The following is a 23,310-nucleotide window of genomic DNA, read 5'->3' as shown; positions in this document are numbered from 1 at the left end:
CCAACTAAACAGAGCAGAAGCCAGTTGTTGAAAGTAAAGGTCAGCAGGTAGAGGCCATTGTCTTTGTGATGTAGAGCAGAGACTGGCAAGTGAAAGAAATGGATCTGAGGACAAATAGAAAGTGAGTCTGCATCTCCTGCTTCTCAATGCCCAAGAAATTTGATGAGGCCTCTGTGACATAGCATCTTGCCTGGTGCTTCAACATTGCTTTACCTTTTGCAAATCCTGGCTATCTAAGCTAACACTTACCAGCGCCACATACTTGTAGTTTTTCAATTCGTGCAGTCTTAGTTTTTTCTTTCTGGCAGGTTAAGTCATCCAGACTCATCTAATCAGTTTATGGCAAGGTAACAGTTGAACTACATGATGAAATTTGAGTTCTATATAAGTAGAAAGGTGGTATAATTCCCAGAGATGCCGAAGTGAAATTAAGATTTAGAGACCATTGACACAATTTCAAGGGTGCTTTAAAAGTTTTTGGACTGAGGTTGAGCTTTTGGCCTCATGCTTAAGATGCAGATTGGGATGATTTCCTTACACATTGGAGGGAGTTATGATGGCCTGTACTAAATCCTACTCAAATCGTGGCTCCGTCTCCCGGTTCCAGTGTCTTACTAATGTGGACTTGGAGAGGTGGTAGTGATGGCTCAGATAGCAGGGCACCTGCCACTTCTGTGGGAGACTGGAATTGGCTAACCAGCTCCTGATTGCCGCTTCATCCTGCCCTGGCTGTTGCGGGTATTTAGGTAGTGAGTCAGCAGATGGGAGTGTTCAGTCAGGTGTTTTTTTTTTTTAATAAGAATGTTAATGTTGTCAGGGAATAGGTCTTTAAGAGTTATTTGATTTGTTGAAGAATGTATTTTTAAAAGAAGATTTTCATTTTTTGTAAAGGCAGATTTACAGAGAATCAATCTTCCATCCTCTTGTTCACTCCCCAAATAGCTGCAACAGCTGGAGCTGAGCTGATCCAAAGTCAGTAGCCCTGAGTATCGTCTGAATCTCCCACAGGGGTGGAACGGCCCAAGGACCTGGGCCATCCTCTGCTGCTTTCCCAGGCTATACGCAGGGAGCTGGATGGGAAGTGGCACAGCTGGAACTAGAACCAGCTGCTATTTGGGATACCTGCAGGTGGAGGATTATTATTGAGCCATGGTACCAGCTCCATATTGAAGAAAGTATTACAGCTTGACAATGTTGTCCTACATTGAATTAGAAATTTAAACATTTGAACATAGTGCTGAGGAAAATTGACATCTGTGGCCATCCAAAAAGTTTTGTGCTATCTGTATTTTAACATCTTTGATAAAGTGGTTTTATTGTCTTTGAGCTGGAGTATTTAAAAGGCAGTGGTGACTGATTGATCTGGTAAAACAGTCCTAACATTGAGATTCTCTTTAGGACATGTTAGGAACGTGAAATTGAAGCTGAATCTTCTAGTAAATTAATTCATTTAAAACATATGACGAACCTACATTTTCAAAGGCTACTTGAAGTATTTAACTGTACGTCTAAGAAATTTGTAAAAATGGCCTGTAGTTAATAATGTTGTTGCTGTATCCAGTTCAAAAATAATCTTCCAAACATTTAGCTTTCAGCTATTGGTGCCCATTCATTTTCTGAGGGTGTCTTCACTTTTATGCCTTAAGGAGGAGACAAATGAGGGAGAGCGCTAGAGAGAGCATCAGTGTAGTCTTAGAAGTGACCTGCATCATCTGTTTTGTGTTGCGTGCAGAGACAACTCTGACACATTGTGGGAGGCAACCACAGTGTGGGTGCCAGCAAATGGGAGCCATTGGCGGCCAACTCTCCAAAGTGTTGATTCCTTTTCTGAGCCTTGCTGCTTCTTCTCCTTTGCCCCCGTAGTAGGGTTTCCTTGATAAATTACTTCTACATTGATTCTTGCTTTAAGAGATGCTTCAGGGGAGCCTGAACTAAGCTAATTCTTTTTCTTTGTTTAACACAGGGATCCTCAAGGTAGTCGGTGGGCCAAATCCAACTTGTGGCCTCTTATGCTACAGGTTGTATGGTAAGAATGGTTTATATATATATGTTAATGATGGAAAAATGGTCCAGAGAGGACTTTTTCATAATATGTGAAAACTACGCACAATTCAAATTTCAGTGTCTGTTTTAAAAAGGTTTTTGAAAACTGTTTTTTGATGCATTAGTAGTAGTTGCTTTCATACCACAGTATCAGAGTTGAACAGTTGTGACAGGAACCATATGGACCTTGAGAGCTAAACTATTTGTCCTCTGGCCCTGTATGGCAGAAGTTTGCTGGTCCTTGGCCAAAGTAAATCAGCTTTGTGTAGTTTGTGTTCTGTACATCTTCAAGGCTTTGACATTGCTGATCTACTCGACCTTTGGCCTACAAGTCTTTGCAGTGCATTTGTGTGTCACTCCTAATTCTTTCTAGTGTATTTTTGTCACTCCAAGTAGGAATAAAAATGAATTACGTAGTATTTTCCAGCATTATTTCTCTACATGCAAGGGAGGGGCTATAGCTTTCTGCAGTGGTGGTGCGGGGGAAGCCTGGCAGAAAGAAAACCAAGTTCTTAGTTGATTCTGTGATCTGCATCAGTTAGGAAAACCAAAACTGACCACTATGAAGGCTTGATCCTCAGGAGAGGGAGTTTTAAAAATGCAGTGAGTAGAAATTTCTAACAACCTTGAGAGCAGCCCTTTTAATATTTTGATGCTTTCTTAATACTTAACCACTTTATGGCCTAAGATTTACTTAGAGAAGAAAGTACAATTTAATTATTGCTAATCTTAATGATGATGAGATGAAATCTTAGAAAACTTTTTCTTACCAGCATTATATATAGAGAATTTGTTAGTATAAAATGCTTTATAATTGAAATAAAATTTTCATTCCCATTCATTCTCTCATTATCTTGACTCAGGCCTCTGAGGCTGCTGAGGCAGATTGAAATATGATTTACTGATAAGGAAATGGATAAAATGATAGATTATGACGTAGCTAATTATATAGTGGTGGAGCTGGAGCTAGGATCCAGGCCTCTTGACTTCTAATCCTGTGTTCTTGCTACTAAACCACTTGACTATTTACTGTGTGCAGAGCATTGTACAAAGCACAGTTGGAAACATACATTGAAATAATACTTACAATAGTACTTATATTTAAATGCCACTTTAAACTACCCCCTCCCACAAACATTTATTTTCTTCGCTGAAATTAGTATATATTAGATTACTGTTGCTCATGCTGTCTTGTTTTGTAGCTGTCAAATGAATTTCTATACACTTGAGTTTTACATTATAATCGATGCAGCACAATTGGTAACTAGAGGGAAAGCCTTTTATCTATTAACTCCTCCTTTATTGGTTCCATGCTTGCTAAGAAATAGAGCTAAAGCAAGACACCCTTTGTAATTTTAGTCCCTTACAAGTCCGTGTGCAAATGATGTTTTAGACTTTTTTTTTTCCTTTTAGTTAAAATTGGAAAACAACTTATTTGTATGACAGGCCATTTTAAAAAAATGACTTGATAAGTCATCTTTTAAAAAATTATTTTTATGTGTTTGCAAGGCAGAGAGTGAGATAAAATGCAAGAGAGAGCCAGACACACACATAAAATACAAAGAAATGCCTGCAACAGCTGGGTCTGGGTCAGCCCCATGCCAGGAGCTTGGAAATCCATCCAGGTCTCTCACATAGACAGCAAGGACCCAAATATTTGAACTATCACCTGCTGCCTCCCAGGGTTTAGCTGAACAGGAAACTGTTCTCAGAAGTAGAACTGTCGCTGGAATCCAGGTACTGTGCTGCAGGATGTGGGCACTGAAGCAGTACCTTAACTATGCATCAAACACTCCTGGTCTTAAAAGGATGACAAACAGTAGCTTTAGTGACATAGGCTAAGGTGTGATTCACATGGGAGTTGCATGGCAGAAGTCGACCTAATTCAACTAGTTGAAAAATATGTAGACGAATTTAAAGCCTTTTAAGTGTACTATTTTGGAAACATGCAGAGTATTGTTTTTCTGATTATAGAGTAACTGCATGCCATCATGAAAACATGGAAATGAAGGGGGACAGAGGGAGGTTGGGTAACTGGTACTAAACTGCTGGAAGAAAACGTTCTGTTCTACACTACAGAGTGACTGTAGGTTAGAACACATGTTTCATGAAGAACTAGAAAAGAATTTTAAACCTTCAAACACAAATGATATATGCACATGGAGCAGGCAATGTTAATGACCTTGATTTGGTCACTACATTGAATTATACACCATAAATAGGCACATTTATGCTAATTTAAAAACACAGAGACTGTAGAAAGCCATTGAAAGCTTACCCATGGCCTACCCAAGGGTATTTACCATGCAGAGGCATCCTAGTGTGTCTGCTTCTGGGTACTTTGCCATCTTGAGCTATAGTGTAGTCACCCGACAGGTAACTTTCACATATTGATAAGGTTAAACAACAAAGATGTTCATGTCTGTCACAGACATCGTGTCCTCTGCTCTGTGGTGCTGAGTTTTCCATTTTGCACTTAGGCCTGTGGGAAGCAGATTTCTGTTTCTCTATCATGTTTGGAATCCAGACAAGGGAGTCTTCACACAGGTGAAAAGAAAGAGGAGGCTTCTCAATATTGGACTTATAACTTTTAAGACTGTGAAGTTAGAAGTATCCATCTTCAGGTATTCAGTTGAAGGAATAGAAAAATGGACTAATGCACTGTGATCATGCAGGTGTCAACTTGCTCAAGTAATTACTTGGGAGTGCCTTCCATGGGTTTTTTTTGTTTGGTTTTTTTTTTTTTTTTTTGCTCACATTCTAACACAGAAGGACAACTTGGATCCTGGGAAGAAAGTTGATAATGTCTCCATCCCTTGTATGAGCTCTAACTGAAATTGCCACTTTCCTGAAGACAGCCTCAAGTCATGTGTCAGTGTTCTGTGCTTATTCACCAGATTCCTTCTCATTAGGTTTATAAGTTCTGTGAGATGACTGGGAGGGTAATTTTTCTCCATTGCTGCAGGAATACTTCTGACTGCCAGCCCTGAAAACAGAATAAAAGTAGTCTTTTTAATTTGTCCTTAATCCTGCTCACATATTCTGTTGATGCATTCTGAATGTCTTTTATTTTCCTTGTGAGTCATTTCAAAGAGAGATTATCATGGACTGTACCAGAGTGAATGGCAAATCCTTTCCTTTGTAGTAGATGCCTTTTTTAAACTGTGAATTATGTTTTTATGGTCTCCTATAAATATTCAATGTCTTGAAGTTTTTTACTTTTTGGGGTAGAAAATCTAAGTGAATCATATGGACACACACACGTACACATCTAATTTCAGTGTAGTCTTTTGCATGTTCTGGTGGCTAAAGTCTGATATTCTTGTATATTTAGCTGTTTGAGGACTATCTTCTTTCAATATACTTATGTCCTCCACTGTAATGTATGAGATCAACAAATAGTTTTCTCCCCTCCCCCAACCCTGTACTTAGAGAATTCTCGTAGAGAGTAAAATCGATTTTTGTGTGTGTAAGTACATTCATCATTGTAGACCAATCCACAGAGAGCATGGGAGGGATTCTACTTACGCGCACAAAGAATGTGGTGGCAAAGTTTGAAAAAAATTGGGGGCAATAATTGTGAATAATTATATGTGAGGGAAGAACTCAGAAAAGTCTTTGGGCCTTTGAGGTAGAGATGGAAGGCCTCCAATAGTTTCTATTATGTACCCCCATAAGGTTCTTGTCAGCATGACTTCCAAGTGCCATTTTCTTTGGCTAACATTTCCTCCTCCTCTTGCTCATGGTCCTTACTCATATAGTCTGCATTATGGAGAAAGAAATGTCAAAAAACAAATGCTTGAATTCACATACTAATTTAGTGAAGCTAGATGAAGACTCAAATGAATATTTGTATGATGTTAGTCTTTTAGGGTTGCCAAGCCATCTGCCTCATTCAGCAATGGTCTCATTCTTTTTCAAGCTTATGCTGCATTTTGTTGGTAGATTTATTTAATAGACTTTCCAGAACTGTTTACCAATCTTGCACCCTCTTTCAAAAAGCATCCAGCGTAACAAGAAATGATCTGATGGTATAATGCATTCTGCAGACCTCAGAAGCAGGTAGAGTCAGGAAGCTGAGACCATTTTTTTTTTCTTTTTGATGGAGACATCTTTTTAAAAACTATTTATTTTTATTGGAATAGCAGATTTACAAAGAGAGAAGGAGATACAGAGAGGAAGATCTTCTGTCTGTTGGTTCACTCCCCAAGTGGCCTCAATGGCCAGAACTGAGCTGATATGAAGTCTGGGGTCAGGAATTTTTCTGACTCTCGCACGCGGGTGCAGGGTCCCAAGGATTTGGGCCATCCTCTACTGCTTTCCCAGGCAACAAACAGGGAGCTGGAAGGGATGTGAGCAGCTGGGACACAAACCAGCACCAATTTGGGATTCCAGGCATGCAAGGTGAGAATTTAGTCACTGAGCCGTCATGCCGGGCCTGATGGAGACATCTCAGAGGAAAGTTGACGTTTTATTCTGGGACAGAACTTTGCAAAATCACTGTTTCACATATGTGAATCACAATAGCTTTTGAGTGTAGTGCTATGGAGGAAGTTGCTAATATTCTATTGACCCGTTCACTTTTTCAACTCTGAGTCATTTCATGACTTAAAACTTGATGCCTGGGACTGATGTTTGGCATGCCAATTAAGACACCATTTGGGATACCCACATTACAGTTAGAGTGGCTGGATTCTAGCCCCAGCTCTGCCTCAATTCCAGATTCCTGTTGATGTGCATGCTAGGAGGCACAGATAACAGCCCAAGTAGTTGGATCCCTGCCACACCCATGGGAGGCCTGGATTGAGTTGGTGGTTCCGGCTTCAGTCTGGCTTAGTACTGGCTTCTGCAGGATTTCAGGAGTGAAACAACAGATGGAAGAGTTCTGTCTCTATCTTCATCTGTTTCTGCTTTTCAAGTAAATGAAAAATAATTTGAAGAGCATTAATATCCAACCACTCATATGAACTCTTAACTCCATGCTGGTTGCTAGAATCAGAAATTTTCACCTATAGAGTTCTTTAAAACACATGTTTCTTGATGTTGAGTTATAACCCATTTATGTCCAGAAAGTATTTAAGAGAGACTACATGGAATAAAACTGAAAGCTAGGATAATTAAAACAGAAAGATAAGATTCCCAAAGCTAGAGAGGTTAATTAAAGAAGATTAATTTGAAATTATGTAATTAGTAACAAAAATTTGAAGTTGGGTTTATTGAATGTTTCTCAGGGTACCTATCTCAAAATGCTATTTTAATATAATTTTTCAAAACAGACTTAATTACCTTATTAAAACACTACTTCTGAAGTAGAGACGGGATGTGATAACATGGATGATGGCTTCCAGAAGGAGGGAGAGGTGTTCCTTCTTCTATTCCCTCCTTCTGGAGCAGGTTAGCCAGGAAGTTTTTTATCCCTTTTTTAAAGTGTTGAGGCAACAGTAAGTGCCCTGCCTCACTCACTGTCTTCATTCTGGACAGATTAGGGTGGCAAAGTTACTGAAAAGGAGAAGTCTGAAAAGGAGAAGTCTGCTGCTTTTTTTCATTGTGAAATTGTTTTGTTATTTATTGCTGCAGAATACTAGGTTTTTTTTGTTTAATATAATCTTACAGAGTGCTAGGGAAACAAATGCTTTTGGATCAAGGGAGTCTGAGTGAAGGAGAGCCACCTAAGGTTTTCTGCGGATTGGGATTTTGGAGAGTCTGAGGTCATTTTGTGGGCAGGATAAAGAGCAGAGGGGAAGGGTAGCCAGAGGTAAAAGGGAAGATGAATCAGAAAGAAGGAAAGACTTGTTAACAAAGAGTATTTTTGTCTCAGGCCTTCTCTGTGGGTCAGAGTTGTATTTACTTCTGTGATCGTAAGAATCTGCAGTTCAGCCTTGCAAATACAGCCAGAGGATATCCATGTTCATCCTGTGAGACACTTCACCCAGGTATTCAGCCACCCTGTGCAGAACTGCTCAGGACTTAGTAGAGAGCCTCTGGTTGGTTGTCTGAAGATGTTTTCTAGGAATAGATTCTGGCAGCCTTTAAATTAAAAAGATGACCTGAATCAGAAGGTTATTAACAACATACATGTTTTTATTTGCTTCTTTTTGATTTGGATGTCCTGGGTGACCTGCTTAATGCACTAGAAAAACTTAGATCATCAGTCTCACAGCTCAACACCTGGGAGTTGAGGAGTATTTAGATTTTTGATAGAATGAATATCCTCAGTACTACTTATGTCCTCTCAAAAAGAACCTGGACACACCCTTCACAGAGAGAGGTCAGTGGGAGACTGCAGGTGTATGATTTGTTGGGCGGCAGCACCAACACCATGCTGCATGTAGTTTGGGCACCTATGACCACAACAGAGTTAACAATCCTTCAGGCTGTGCTTGCCTTGCTCCTCTTTGTCATGCTCTTTCTTGTGTTAGAAGCTTGCTTTTTGTTCTTAGCTGAAAACATACACAGAGGTAGTTTGATGATCTTGAGGGAAGAATAAAGTGTCCCTGGGGAATGATGGAAGAAAATACTGAGGTCAACCAGGTCTCTTAAATTGCTAGTCAAAAGCAGATCCGTTTTTACATGTAAGTTCTCTTGCCGTCTCGTCTGTGATACATACCTATGTATATTTGTAAACTTAAAACCCCTTATGAAATCAAGACAAGCATGTGCTACATATAGAGTAACAAATGAACTCATTCCAGAGCGTTAATATTCTCGATCAACATGAATCACTTTATAGGTGGTAGAGTGAGGAAAGAAGGGCCACACAATGGCTGCATGTGTTTCTAGACTAAATCTATAACATCTTTAGCTCTTTAGTTACTAACAAGTATCCATATGCTTACTCTAGTTTCTTGATTTATGGTTTGATAGGCAAATGGCAATTCGGCTAAAGCAGTTTTTCTTGACTAAGATCATCCCCTCTGAGTAAAATTCATATGAGACAAGTTTTAGCTTAAGGATGGAAACAGCGACATTTTTTGAGAAAATAGGAATTATTTTATGTGAAAGCCTGGGTTTCTGTGGAGTCTGGAGAATGCTTCAACAATTGACTATCCGGTTTGTGTTTAGGAGCGACCTCTTCTAGAGGTAGTCAACCCACATGACTTGAATAACAGTGAGGTGCTTATTCTTAATTTGCTGTTACCCATTGGGCTCTCTCTAGCATCCGTGATCCATGCTGTGTCCCCCCCACCCCATGTCCTGAGCTGTGACATGGAGGCTGATCACCAAGGCCTACACTACTTCAGCTACCTTTTCAGTTGCCCTCCCATTGGGTCTAGACAGTGGGAGACACTAGTAAGAAATGAGTACAGGAGGAGAGAAATGGTGAACTAACTTTTCCCCCTTTACTTCCCAGTATGAGGTTGTCCTGAGGCTTTGGGTTAGTCTTGTGAGCGCACCTCCCTGTGGGGAGAGTTCTTCCTCTACAGCTCTGTGGCTCAGTGGGTCCTTGTAGAATCATCCCATCTTCCTGTTGGACCTTCAAGACTGATATTGCTAACAACTTCCCATTATTTCTGATGTCCAGGTGCTTAACTACCTTTCTTGATTTTTCATCACCTTGCCCTTGATTTTGGAAGCTTCTTGAACTGCATGACTTGAGAGATTTCCTGCTATGATCATGAAGGATATACCTATAAAGTAGTTTAAGGCCATCTTGTGAGTCAGTGTGAGTCAGTGTCAGATTTTGTAAAACTCCACCTAAGCTAGTCTTCTGTGTGACATCTTTGCTTGTTTAATTCTTTTAGGAAAACCTTTGAAGGAAAGGTTTTCAGAATTCAGCATCCATGGATGCGTTTTAAAATTTATCTCCATTGAACTTGGCTAGCCTCTTGGTCCATCGCAACAGCCTTCAAGGAGAGAGATGGTTTCAGAGCTCTGTCTGCTCCAACTCCAAGTTGCACTACAACTCTTACCTGCCTATAACAAGATAATGTGGCGTAAGTAAGGATAGTGAAACACTAGGAAAATGTATTCAGATGAAAGCTAAAGTGATTCATCACTTGTAGGAAGAAATTTCAAGTTTTGTTATTAATTAGAAAAAAATACACAAAGTGAAATGTTCTCTTGTGGAAAGTTTTGACACGTGGTCACATAGCATATGTCACAGTCAATATGTAAAACTGATGCTTTGCTCCACAGAAACTACAGCCCCTCCCTCCCTGAGCTACCCCTTTGTAGTTACCCTCAGGTGCCCTCTTCCTCCGCTGCAGCCCCCGTCAATCACTAATCACCTTTCTGTTCTGAGATTTTTTTTTCCTTTTTCCAGAATGACTTTTCAGTGGAATTGTATGGTGTATAACATTTGCATCTGGATTCTTTCATGTAGCATAGTATATGAGATGCTTCCACGTCTTGTGTATTTTACTGCATTGTTCATTTTTATTACAAACCGATATTCCATTCTAAATGTGAATTTGTTGGCCCATTTCTTATTGTCTAGTGGAGAAAATCTAGTCATTTGCAGCTCATGTTATGAATAAAGCTGCTCTCAGCACTCATACACAGGCTTTTATGTGAACAAGTTTTCATTTCATCAAGGACTGGGATTGCTGGATCATATGCTAAGGGCATATCCCATACAAAGTTGCCAAACAACTTTTAAAGAATATCATTGAAAACTGTAAAAGGTATAATGTGTTACACTGAGCTTTTAATGAGTTATATTGATTTCAGAATATGGCATGAGCTGATCAAATAAAGTAATTGACATCTCTATTTCGCTATTCTTTATGTTTGGAGCCTACAGTTCCTCTCTGCATGCAGGATGCAGTAAATTATTGTTGATCTACATTGCCCTACTGTGCTGTGAAAGATCAGAAGTTGTTACTTCTGCTTATTTTACTATTTAAGCTTCTATCCCCATTCCTTCCACCCTTTCCAACCTCTAGAAATTACTGTCCTATGTTCAGATTGCAAAATATGCATTACATTTTGCATCTCCACAATTGGGTGGGCTTTATTTATAAAGGTGAATTAGAACCATGCAAATGAATATATTCTTGTTTGTTTAAGATTTACTTATTTTTATTGGAAAGTCAGATACACAGAGAGGAGAAACAGAAGATCTTTCATCCAATGGTTTGCTCCCCAAGTGGCTGCAGTGTCAGGAGCTGTGCCAATCCAAAGCCAGGAGCAAGGAGCCTCCTCTGGGTCTCCCATATGGGTGCATTGTCCAAGGTTTTGGGCCATTTTCTACTGCTTTCCCAGGCCACAAGCAGGGAGCTGGATAGGACGCAGGAATGGCTGGGATTAGAACCGGCGCCCATATGGGATCCTGGTGCATGCAAGATGAGGACGTTAGCCACTAGGCCACAGTGCCATGCCTGCAAATAAACATATTCTTAAAATGTATTTTAAACATATGCATGATTTGCAGAGTAGGCTCCGTGTTTTCCTTATTACAATGTCTGGCAAATGTTGTAGTGTGTGTTTTGAATTCTTAACTGTGCTAGGGTCTGTTCTTTGACAAGTCTGGAAACCTGAAGTGGACTCCTTGGCATAGTAGGACATAAGGCAATGAGTAGAGATGGATGATGGTATAAAAGACAGCTGAGGAGTCTTTGAACATGAGTGTGTGGTTTTTGCTTTTGTAAAGATGATTTATGGTTAGAGATAATGGGAAACTTTGCATTTTTTTATACTATGGGAAAATGAAAAATTTCAAAGATCAAATGAAGATTCCTTGCACTTACCACACATTTGTGTAGAGTTGTTCGAAGATTTCTATGTGCTTGGAATGTCGTTGGTGCCCAGCTAGTCTGTTTCTTCCTTTGGAGTAGCCTATCGATTTTGCTATTGTTCAGCTCCAAGGCTGGAGAAATGGATAGTGCATGTTAACAACAAACCACAACAATCTCCCCTTCCCGCGACCTGCCGCTGCTCACTGAGTAGGGGGTAGCTGCCCAGTAGATGTGAATAATTGATTTTTCAGCTGGCACCCCAGCGTCAGTCATTTTCATCAGTCTGCAGGCGAGGACATTCTGCAGCTTCTGACGGTCCCTGGCTCTGAGCATGTGACATCTTTGCTTAAGAAAGCCTCAGATGTGGTAACTGTTAATTGCCTGCATTTATGAAGTGCATTTTCCTGGGCTCTCATCTTCTTTCCCCCAATGCCCATTTAAAAGTATATGTTCCTGGGTTGATTTTTCCTCCTCGAATTGGATTGGCTGATAAGCCCTGGGGAGCTGTGATTTCTCATCTCTGTCATCATTTTCAACTCAAAAGGCTGGTGATTAGAAAGCCGCCCAGGTAGGGGATATGGTGTTGGAGGTCATGAGGTAATGACCCCAGGTTGTTCTAGGTATCAAGTGCATTGTAACAGCAAATGTAAATATTCTCCTCATGTTTTATGAAAGACCAGTCATAGATGTGCTCTCAGATGGGGCATAGAAAAATCTTCCTGTTTGCAGATTTTTTCTGAAGGGACTAGTTTTAGGGCTTGCAGGGATGTTGGTTTTCTAAACTTTTAGAAATAAGATAATTGACTTTTTTGTGCGTGATTGTAGAAATAGTAAAGTATATTAAGAGTAATATAGTAATTGAAGTATAAAGTTAAAAAGGTATAAGGAAACTCTGATTCAAAGAGAATATATAGTCTATACATACAAAAAATGGGCTTGCATTCTTTATGCAGTGGTATAAACCTTCTGTTTTCTTTAAGTGTATCTTATGACCCTCTTTAATTGTCGGTAAAAGGAAATTAACACCAGTGTTTTCATTTTAGCAAATTTATTTGAAACATGAGGGATGAGAGATGGGGAAAGAAGGGCATTAAAAGAGTGGGCAGGATCCGGCGCAGTGTCGCAAGTGGTTAAGTCCTCGCCTTGCACGCCCGGGATCCCATATGGGCGCCGGTTCTATCCCGGCAGCCCCGCTTCCCTTCCAGCTCCCTGCCTGTGGCCCGGGAAAGCAGTCGAGGATGGCCCAAAGCTTTGGGACCCTGCACCCGCATGGGAGACCTGGAAGAGGCTCCTGGCTTCGGATTGGCATAGCATCGGCCATTGCACTCACTTGGGGAGTGAACCATCAGACGGAAGATCTTCCTCTCTGTCTCTCCTCTCTGTATATCCGCCTTTCCAATAAAAAAATAATAAAAATAAATCTTTAAAAAGAGTGGGCAGAAGAGAGGGAAGAGAGAAAAAAGGGAATGAAGGAGAGAGAAAATGAGAATATGAATATGAACAGCAATGATATAGTAAAATGTTAATGATTCTGAATGTTAGTGATTAGTGAAACCCATTGGCTGGAATTGAACCTGGCCAAAGTCAGGCACTGGTAAGTCAGTTCAGGTGTCTCATGTAAATGACAGGGATGCAACTACACGAGCCGTTGCCTAGTGTCACCCAGGTAACATCGACAGGAAATTAGAATCAGGAGGTGCAGAACTTGGACACTCTGAGATGTGGCTATCACAAGCAGGTGTTAACTGCTGTGCCAAGTCCGTGCTCCTGCAGCATTGGTTGAAATACTAAGAGTATTCCATTTCTACAAGATATGTAACATATTTAATTTGTTTATTTCTCATATTTAATAAACATAAATAATGCTACAATAATTTCTATGATTTGTATCTTCCTGGAGTTATCTCATTATTCCTATGAGGAAGATGCTAGTAGTGAAATTACTGGATTGAACTGCAGGCATACCTGACTGCTGTGTGTATGTATTTTTCCCCTGGACATCCTCCAGGAATATTTTACCACTTTATTTTGCTGCAAGCAAGGCGTTACTATCCATGGGTGTTATCTTTTGGTCTTTGGTAAATTATCCAGGAGTAAAATGGTACCTTGCTAGAATTCTTATGATTATAAGTAAGGATTACAATTTTTCTTATTTTTTATATCATTTACATTTATCTTTTATGAATTGTCTATTCATAGGGCTTGTCCACAGAATTTGTTTTCCATTTGCAAGATATCTTGTGAAGTCAATGATCCTAAGTCTGTGTTAGGTATATTTTGTTCATGTTTTACCACTTTTCTGTAGTGTTAGTGAATTAGAATTGAGATCCTGGAGCCCAAACTGCTTGGATTCAAATATTGGTACTGTCATTTACTAGTTGAGCTTGGTTTCTTAAGTTTTGTGCCTTAGCTTGCTCATCTAATAGTATCTACTTCAAAGGATTACTAGAAGGATCAGATGAGTTGTAAATATATAAATGACTTAGCATGGATCTTGGTGCTTAGTGAATACTGTACTTGAGTATTTCAGTTATTTAATCTGATATATGTCACACAAGAGTCTTACATTTACATACATTTAAATGGATGTTTTCATCCATGGTTTCTTCCTGTGGTTTGTGTTTAAAAACTCTTCACTGAAAGGTGATTTTCTGTCACTCATATCTCTGTTGGTACCTTTATTTAGATAGAAAAATTCCAATCATTAAATCCGTTTAGAAAAAAAAACACAGCATTTCCTATTAAGATTGGAGGTGCTAAATTTGTAATCATCTTGGAAATGACCAAGGATGCCAACTATTGAGTATAATTCTTGATATTTTATCTTGTTAAAGGTTACTAATGAGATTGACAATCACAGTAAGGTATTAAGCCTCTGTGACATCTTCATTGTGTTTCTGTAGAAAACTTTGGAGTAACTAGAAAATTTAGTTGTGGAATTGTAGTGCCTTTTTATTTCAGCTTATTTTTTCATTAGGTATAAATGGTAGAACAGCAGCTATGTGAACCTGGATCATAATCACTTGTGGAAATCTTGAAAAGCATGACTATGCCATCTGGAAGTTGACTTCCTAAAAATGTGGCGTTTTCTGGCCCACCCCTTGAGTCTGGGTTGTCTGGGTTGACCATGTAATTTGCATTGAATGGTAAAATGTGGTGCGTAGACTACAGAGCCTTTGTCTTCTTTGAGACTTGTTCTGGGGCTACAATTCAGTGAAATCTTCAGTGAAAGGCCATGTGGAGAATGGGTTTCAGCCATGCCATCTGTCCCAGCTGAGCCTACCTCTCTGCTGACCTACCAGTACAGTATAGCTGCATGAGCAAGTCTTGCAGAGATTGGCAGAAGAACTGCCCTGCCCATCTGCAGACCTGCGTGAAAGTAAAAAAAAAAAAAAGTGCTGTTGAGTTTTGAAATTATTGGTTTAGAGCAATATATTGAAAGCAAGTCTAAAGAATTTTTATTTCAGTGGGGTATATTTTCAACAGCCTTGTAGAGCAGAGAAGAAATGTGAGGTTTTGATCAAGTTCTTGTTACTTCTAAGTGTCATAAGAATCCATCTACTCTCCCTGTTTTCAAATTTACATCTACCCTACAAAGGCTTAAATAAGACACATAATGTAGATACATGAGGTGCTTATTTCTGTATCAGGTACAAGTCCAAGGACAGATGTAAATAATAGCTTCGGCAAACATTTGTGTTTGTCAGCTACTCAGTGACCCAAGTCAGTGGGTTATCTTTACCTTCTTGAATATGTGGATTCTAAATCTTGGTCCAACATAGTGTTTGTAGTTTTGACTAATCTGAGAAAACACAGAGAGGAAGACTTCTGGAAACATTTTTATCTTAGATCAGCTTACATTTGTTTGGAAGACTTTCTGACACAACCCATCAGCCCAAACTTGGTCAAACAGCTACACCTAGCTGTAAAGGTGACTGTATCAGACCAAACTTGAGGAGGCTTTCTGAAAAGAGAAAATAGATACTTGGGGCTGGGAGGGGGGAGGACAATTAGCAATTTATGTTATACGAACCAAATGGTACCTTTATCGTTCAAATAACATTTAGTCCTTAAACCTCATTGTGGCCACGTAGATTGCCTCTCAGTTGGCCTGCATCCATTCCTCTCTGGATAATAGCACTTGAGTTTTCTTTAGAAAACTGAGCAAGACATTTTTGGTGGGGCCAATATGCTTCCTCCTCACTTCCCTTAACTCCAAGCAAGTGTGTGTGTGTGTGTGTGTGTGTGGTCTTGACCAGTGAAACTCAGAGCTGGGTGTATTTATTGGAAATACTGAGGTGGCTCTTTTTGTCCTAATGAAGCAGTTTTGCGGAGAGGATCAAAGATAGAAAAGAACCTACCAAGAAAAACAAAACTCGAGAACTGAGAAATACAGAAACATGGAAAAAAACCACTGTTTAAACCCCTGTTCAACTAATTCCTGGAGCTAGATTCTCCTTGAATTTTAAGTTACATAATTATAACTTTCCATTTATTTTTATTTTAGACATTTGTGTTAGATTCCTGTCAATTGCAACTTACCATATTCTTTCATTTCCTTTATGTTGCACAGCTTTTCTATGTAGTAGTCTTTGAATTCAAATTCTGTTATCTGAAATTAATACTCTTCAATATAGCCTCATCAACATTTTTATTTATTTTCCAATCTTCATGTCATTGGTAAATAATAATACAGGTTCTAGTATTTGGTTTATAAATCACCAATTGCTAGTGAATTTCTCTTTCTGTGTGTCTAACTTTTCTACTAAATACAAAAATACAGAAAAGAGGATGGGATTTGGGTATTGGAAAGGGCGAATCATGTCTTTAGAGGAATAGCATACAGGTAAATTAAAAAAAAAACACAACAACACAACAACAACAAAAAACCTACTTTGAGCCATCAGCTTACCTTTGTTCCAACTCTCAATTCCAGTGATTAGATGGTAGAATTGGTCCAAAGAGTCAGGGCAAATTGGAAATTGTCAGTAAAAGTGATGCTACCGTTATTGTGAGTAGCATGAATAGGATGTTTAGAGGGAGACCAGTGGCATCCAGCAGAGACCAAGCTATTTGAGTGTCATTAAATTCATTATGTGGCTTTTTGAGTTGCTTTCACTTTTATTCCGTCTCGTAACAGTTGGAAGGTTAAGGCCAGCCATTTTCACATACCTAGATTTTTTTTTTTTGTAATGTACCTTCCAGTACCATAGATGCAAGAAATGCTGTTGGTTCATTACTAACATGTGAAAACAAATCACTGTGAGATACACCATGCCTTACATTATGGTAACTAATGTTGAAGCTCTCACAAAAGACTATTTATAGACATACAGAGCATTATAACAGACTAGGGGAATCCCAGATTAAATCATTCCCTTCCCCTTTTCTATAGTTCGTGGGAATTGAATTTCTTATAAATGTGCATGCAAAATTAATGTTGCCGGGGATAGTAAGGTCAGTTAGGTACATGGTACTTACTTCAGTGTTCTGATAGGAAATCACATAAATTAATTGAAAGTTGTTATTGTTTTGTTCAAAAGGGCAGATAATGGTGAAGTTCACAGGTCATAAAACTACTCCATTCATATTGTTAATTACATGTCTGTTATGAATTGTGGCCATTTCTGGCCATATGAAACACTGTTTGCTTTCAACAACACGTTTGAGTAGGCTAGTGAATAGATAGGGTGACACCCGTAGTTGCTGTTATTTGGCTATGCACCGGTAGAGTTCTCCTGTGGTAATATTTTCAACAGATTTAAAACTTGATCTTCATGAATTATTTTGACCAGTGTGGGTGAATTTCAGCACTGCATGAACATATTACAATCTGATTTTAAAAAGGACGTCGCTCAACATCCCCATAACAGATCTTTTAGCTGACTTTTTGTTATTTTCCCTTGTTACTGTGTCTCGGCAGGAACCATATCGGAGGAAATCAGCACATCAACAGAATGCTGCTGGTGTGCTGGGGCTTTTGTTTGTTCCTGTGTGCCAGTGTAAACACGAGCAGCATTTCACTCACCCCCCCAGTGCTCATTATTTGAAGCCATTTCCACAGCATGGCACCCAACAGTACTAAGGAAAAGTTGAGTCCACTATTACTTGAATGAAACTGAGAATAAAAGAACCCATTCTTAGTGGAAAGAAAATTTGTCCATGCTCAAACGGAAGGAAATCACTACAAATAGGCCATATATATATATATTTTTATTGTTGTTAAACCCAGGCAGACCTATTCATTCGACTACAATGCATGCTCAATCTCTGATTTTTTCTGCTTTTATCTTGATTAATTTTTTTGGATTTCAGATTTACTGTTACTTCTATCAGGATTTTTGGAGTTTAAAAAAATCTCATGATGAAATTTTCAAGCCCTTCAATGTAACGGGAATTCCTTTTTCATTTTAGTTATAAATCATATAGTAGCCCTGAAGTACAATAATGAGAATGAAAAATGGGATTGAAAGAACAACTTTACCCTCCCATTTGACGATGATATGCTTTTTCTAGAATGTCCTTTTTTTGTTGTTGGAAAATAAATTTTGTAGGTCAACTCACATGTAGCAAGTTTATTGTTTTCACTCAGCCAATCAGAATCACAGCAGGTGGGAAATCCTTTGACTTACCCAATCAAAACCTCCAATGTTTGATACCATTATGACCCTTTTAAGAGAAGACTGCCCATGAATTAAATCTGCTAGTGGTTGTGTCTGAGTACTAAGAGCAAAGTTAGATTTGTGTTGAAAACTGCTAGCACCAAAAAATAGTCTCAATAGTAGTTAACTGTGTACTTTTCAGGAAAATAGTAGCTATTATTGCAATGATGATGTTCGCTTTCATGGATAACTTCTGAGATTGATATTCTCACACTATATGCTGTTCAGCTAACTTTGTGCATATACTATGTTTCAGTACTATAATGGGCTGTTAGTATTTATAAAATTGTCTCTTCTCTCAACAGGCTGGCAAGGTAGATATTATTGTTCCCACTTTGTCAAGGAAAAAACCTGAGGCTTGGAAAGATTAAGTAATGCAGCATCATGAGTTGGTAAGTGACAAAACCAGACTTTAATCTGTGTCTACTAAGTGTTAAAACCTATAGTTTCTCCAGCACCAAATTGCCTCTATGAGAAAACAAATCATGCACTATTCCTAAGGAGAAGCTCTTCATTTTGACAGTGACTCAAATACCCACCCAGTGGTAGTTTAGTGGAAAACATTCTAAGGAAGTCCAAAATAAGGTAGAACCATGAACCACTCTGCTATTGGTATTCTGCAGATTTCTCTGCTGATTTCACTCCCATTTTAGAATATTGCATTTAATTGCCTGTCAAATATACGTCTAACTTTCCTGGATGCAAGAGGGTCAGCCAAGTTAGTGTTGTTTTTCTGTTGAGTTTTATGAATGTATCGAATGCATTTTAAGTCTTTTCTCAACAATAGCAGTTTTAATTTCAAGCCTTGTAAGATTGTCTTTTAACCTGATCGTTTCAACATAAAAATTATTTAATTTTATAATTGCATTAGAGATTCCTGAGAAACATCCAAAGTTGGATATTTGGTTCTTTCTATTTGTCTTTTAGGTCAAACAAATACAATTTTCAAATTCCCTAGATTATGTATTGTTTTTTAGTAGAGTATGGTGATAGTTGTTTTTCCAGAAACCAGTACAGTTACATGGACATTATTGTAATTTTTACTTTCCACAGTAGATTGTTATACATTCCATTCCTACTGGCTCTGTCCTTGTTTTCTTATGCCATGTTCTCGAAGAAACGAGTCACTTGTATCTTTCAAAATCTCGGTGGGAAGAAAGAGGCCCTACTAAGATTAGTAAGCCATAACAAAATGTTGATGAGGCCAAAACAATACAATTATGTTAGGACCCAGTGAAGATTTTTTTTACCCACTTAGCAAGAATTATTTGCAATTGCAACATTCACACTACTAATGAACATGACCTTTACCAAAACAAAATTCCTTCAAGGGAAAAAAATCTCATTAGATGTTAGCTTTCTGTACTTGGGATAACAAGTAGTGTACAAGATACTAGCTTGTCTAAACTTGTTTGATGATTTGTTGTTCCACATTAAAAAAATAGAGCACAAGGATTCTCACTTCTTCTCCAGGAAAATTATGTATCTTTTACTGATGAATGTGTCATACACTATCTCCAACTATTCCCAAATGGAATGTTGTTTACTTTGGATGATTTTTTTTAAGCCCTAGGGATTTGGTGTAGACATGTGGTCCTGTTAACTTTCCTGATAATTATTGCACTAGATTATAATGTATTTTTGAAGTATAAAAGTTACTTCCTAAGGATTAAACACCATTTGGACTTTCTAATGGGCAAGTTTTGCTGCTCCTTGTTTGTGGTTGGGGTAAGTTCAGTTTCACTTTTGTACTAATGTCAGTGTGATTTTCAGGTTTCAAGGTATGTTCAGGATTGCGATCTCATTTGATTCTCAAAACAAACTTGTGAGGTAGGTGTCCTTTTTATATACCAAATGAGAAATAAGTGATCATCAACTTTTTTCAAGCTGAAATAAAAGCTCTGACAAATTTTCTCTAGTGTTTTTCCACTTGTAAATCCAGTCAGACAATTCTTTAAGTTATTTTCCAACTGTTTATCTTAAGAGATACTGTTATCATATCTAAGATGGCATAAAATAACTTAATTTTCATTCTGTTGGTGTTTTATTATAGCCCTTCATCTGTTGTCAGGTTCACAGAGGAGTGAGAAAACAGCTGAACCTTTAGAAAATTGATTTTATTCAAAAGGAGTGTGTGTGTGGGGAGGATATAGATACACAGAGAGAGAGACAGACACACACACACACACACAGATTTATATCTTGTATGTATTGATTTATTCTGCAAATGTCCACAGCAGCCAGACCTGGTCATGCGAAAGCTAGGAGTCTAGACCTCAGTTCAGGTAGGTCTCTCAAGTGGGTGGCAGGAATGCAAATACTTCAATGTGAACAGGAAGCTGAAACCACAAGTAGAGCCTGGACTGGATCCCAGGCACTCCATTATGGGATGTGGGTGTTAGACACTGATTTTAAAATATTTGATACATAAATTCTTTGTGACTCTGTAGATCTACTATTGGGATAGAATCAAGAAATCTAGAGTTCAGGATTTTATGCTTGGTGTGGACTTCATGAAACTAATGTCTTAAAATTTGTTCACATAGTAAACATTAGTCCTGAAGAGTTATGTAGAAGTAATTGTGAGTTACAAAAATATTCAATACATACAAAACTCCTCACAAAAGCTAATTTGCACTAACTGAAAATGAATTTATGACAAGGGCATTCATTATTTTAGTAAATAGTTTTCAGCATCCACTGTATGTGTAATACTGGGAAGTTTATAAAGAAGGGTGACTTTGCCATGGACAGCTCATAGTATGGTTATATTTGCCTGCATAAAAATAAAAAAAAATAGCTCTTAAGTGATGCATGTTCCTTATTAATTAATGGCTGATTAGCTGAGCAAAAATTAGCCAGTGATAAGGGTTCCAGAAAAGTACATATTTGTGATAGAAAAAAATCTATACATTTAATGATTTTAACTGTACAGCTCAGTGGTATTAAATTCACTTATGATATTGGTTAACCATTATTATAATCAATTTCTAAACATTTTTATCCTTTAAAACAGACACTGTGTATCCTTTAAATAACAACTTTGCATTTCTCCCCATCCACAGACCTGCTATTCTCCTCTGAATTGACCTGTTCTTGAGAGCTCATGTGAGTGGAACCATAAAATAATTGTCATTTTCTGCTTTAACTGTTTCAGTTGGCATGGTGTTTTAAAGGTTCATGTGTGCTTTCAGAATTTCACTACTGTATGAGACTGAATAAAATTGCACTGCATGAAAAATTTATGATAAATGTGCATTATGAAATATTGAATTTAACTTATTTTACAGCAAAATAAATTTATTTAAAAGTCTATTTTCCATGAGCCTTTAAAAGTCCCCTTGCATGTAACACATTTTGTTTGTTCATTTGTTGAATAAAAATGTAGATGTTGAGATATTCCTTCTCTTTTTTTTATTTTTCGTAATGTGGTTCTGTATGAAGAGAGATCCCCCCATTCCTTCCCATTGTTTTCTTATATCATTGCAACAGTCACAAGCCCAATATTCTGCTATTTAGTGTATCATGACACTGTAGGAATAGACAATAGTAGATAGTCTACAAATTTTTCATGATATGTTTCCGTAGGCACAGGGGTTTTCCCTTCTGCCCCCATTACCTTCCTTCCTTCATTATTTCCCCCATGTTATTACAATAATATAGTCCTTCAGCAACAGTTGCATGTCTACTATTCTGCTATTTAAGTGTGTGCTGACATTGCAGATATAGACAATGGTACAAAGTCCAGGGTCAAGATATATTTAACCGTTTCATTGGGAGTCCATCTTCTATTCAGGAGTAGAGATGCAGACTGCAACCTATCTTTAGTTCTTGGTATGCTAGCCTCCATTGCACATTTCATCTAGATGAACATATGTACATATGTTTATATATATATTTGATGTTTTCTATTTCTTTCTATAATGTGTTGTAGTTTTCATCATAGAGGTCTTTGTTAGGTTAATTCCAAGGTATTTAATATCATACAGTTCATGCATGATACATGGACACACATGTACACACACATTTATTATGTATCTATTTCTGTTTTATGCATGGAGATTGCCTGGTATCAGAACATATGGCAATTGTCCTTATCTTCTGCCTCCTTTTTCCAATGAAATACTGTCTGAAACCACCCTTCTCTGTCTCTTATGGATTGCATGCTGAGCAAGAGTGAATGTGAGGGAGATTTAAGAAGTAGAAATATGGGAATCAAAATTGAATCTGAATTCCAGCTATACAATAGACACATTATTATGAAAGATTGTTTCATGAAATATTTGGGATGTATTTATGTGAAAAAGTTTTTCCTTGTTTTTTGTTTTAAAGATTGATTTATCTTTATTGGAAAGTCAAATCCACAGAACAAAGGAGAGACAGAAAGATCTTCCATCTGCTGGTTCACAAGTGGCCATGATGGCCAAAGTGGAGCTGGCCCGAAGTGGAGCTGATCCGAAGTCTGAAGCCTGAAGCCTGAAGCCAGGAGTCAGTAGCTTCTGCCAGGTCTCCCTCATGGATGCAGGGTCCCAAGCCTTTGGATATCAGGAAACAGGTGGGTAATTTGCTTTAAACAGGGAAGAAGTGCACAAATGTGGAATTTATACCTATCTCTTGAACTAGCTTCTTCAGATACATCAATCAAGTATTGCTGTAGGGATGTTGCACAGCAAATTGCCTAAAAGCTCATTTTTTTTGTTTTTTGTTTTTTTTTTTGCTCACAATTATAGATTAAGTGGCAGAGGGACTATTACTAAAAGCTTGACTTGGTTGGCCTTGACTTACTGTAAGTTAGATGGAGCTTCCACATGTGTCTCATCTTTCTTGGACCATCAGGTTAGTTGAGGTGTGCTCATGGATGCTATAGAATGGAGAGGCAAGCAGAAATCCACAATTTCTTTTAATGTCTGAAGTCTTCACTGACGCAC

At 38.2% G+C, this 23,310-nt stretch overlaps 1 long non-coding RNA gene across 1 annotated transcript in view; it reads left to right on the top strand.

The window, feature by feature from the left end:
- The window catches only part of LOC121170738, a 71,405-nt gene extending 48,653 nt beyond the window's left edge, over nt 1-22,752 (top strand). Inside the window, exons 3-6 of the long non-coding RNA XR_005886046.1 lie at nt 18,688-18,774; nt 20,156-20,212; nt 21,448-21,490; nt 22,715-22,752. This is a non-coding gene — a long non-coding RNA (uncharacterized LOC121170738). The remainder of the gene's footprint in view (nt 1-18,687; nt 18,775-20,155; nt 20,213-21,447; nt 21,491-22,714) is intronic.
- The last annotated feature ends 558 nt before the right edge of the window (nt 22,753-23,310 follow it).

Source organism: Ochotona curzoniae, unplaced genomic scaffold, assembly GCF_017591425.1.
Source record: "Ochotona curzoniae isolate NIBS_2020 unplaced genomic scaffold, NIBS_Ocur_1.0 contig_1274, whole genome shotgun sequence".
Taxonomy (NCBI): Eukaryota; Metazoa; Chordata; class Mammalia; order Lagomorpha; family Ochotonidae; genus Ochotona; species Ochotona curzoniae.
Note: the sequence above shows the minus strand (reverse complement) of the source record. Positions and strands in the feature narration are given on the sequence as shown.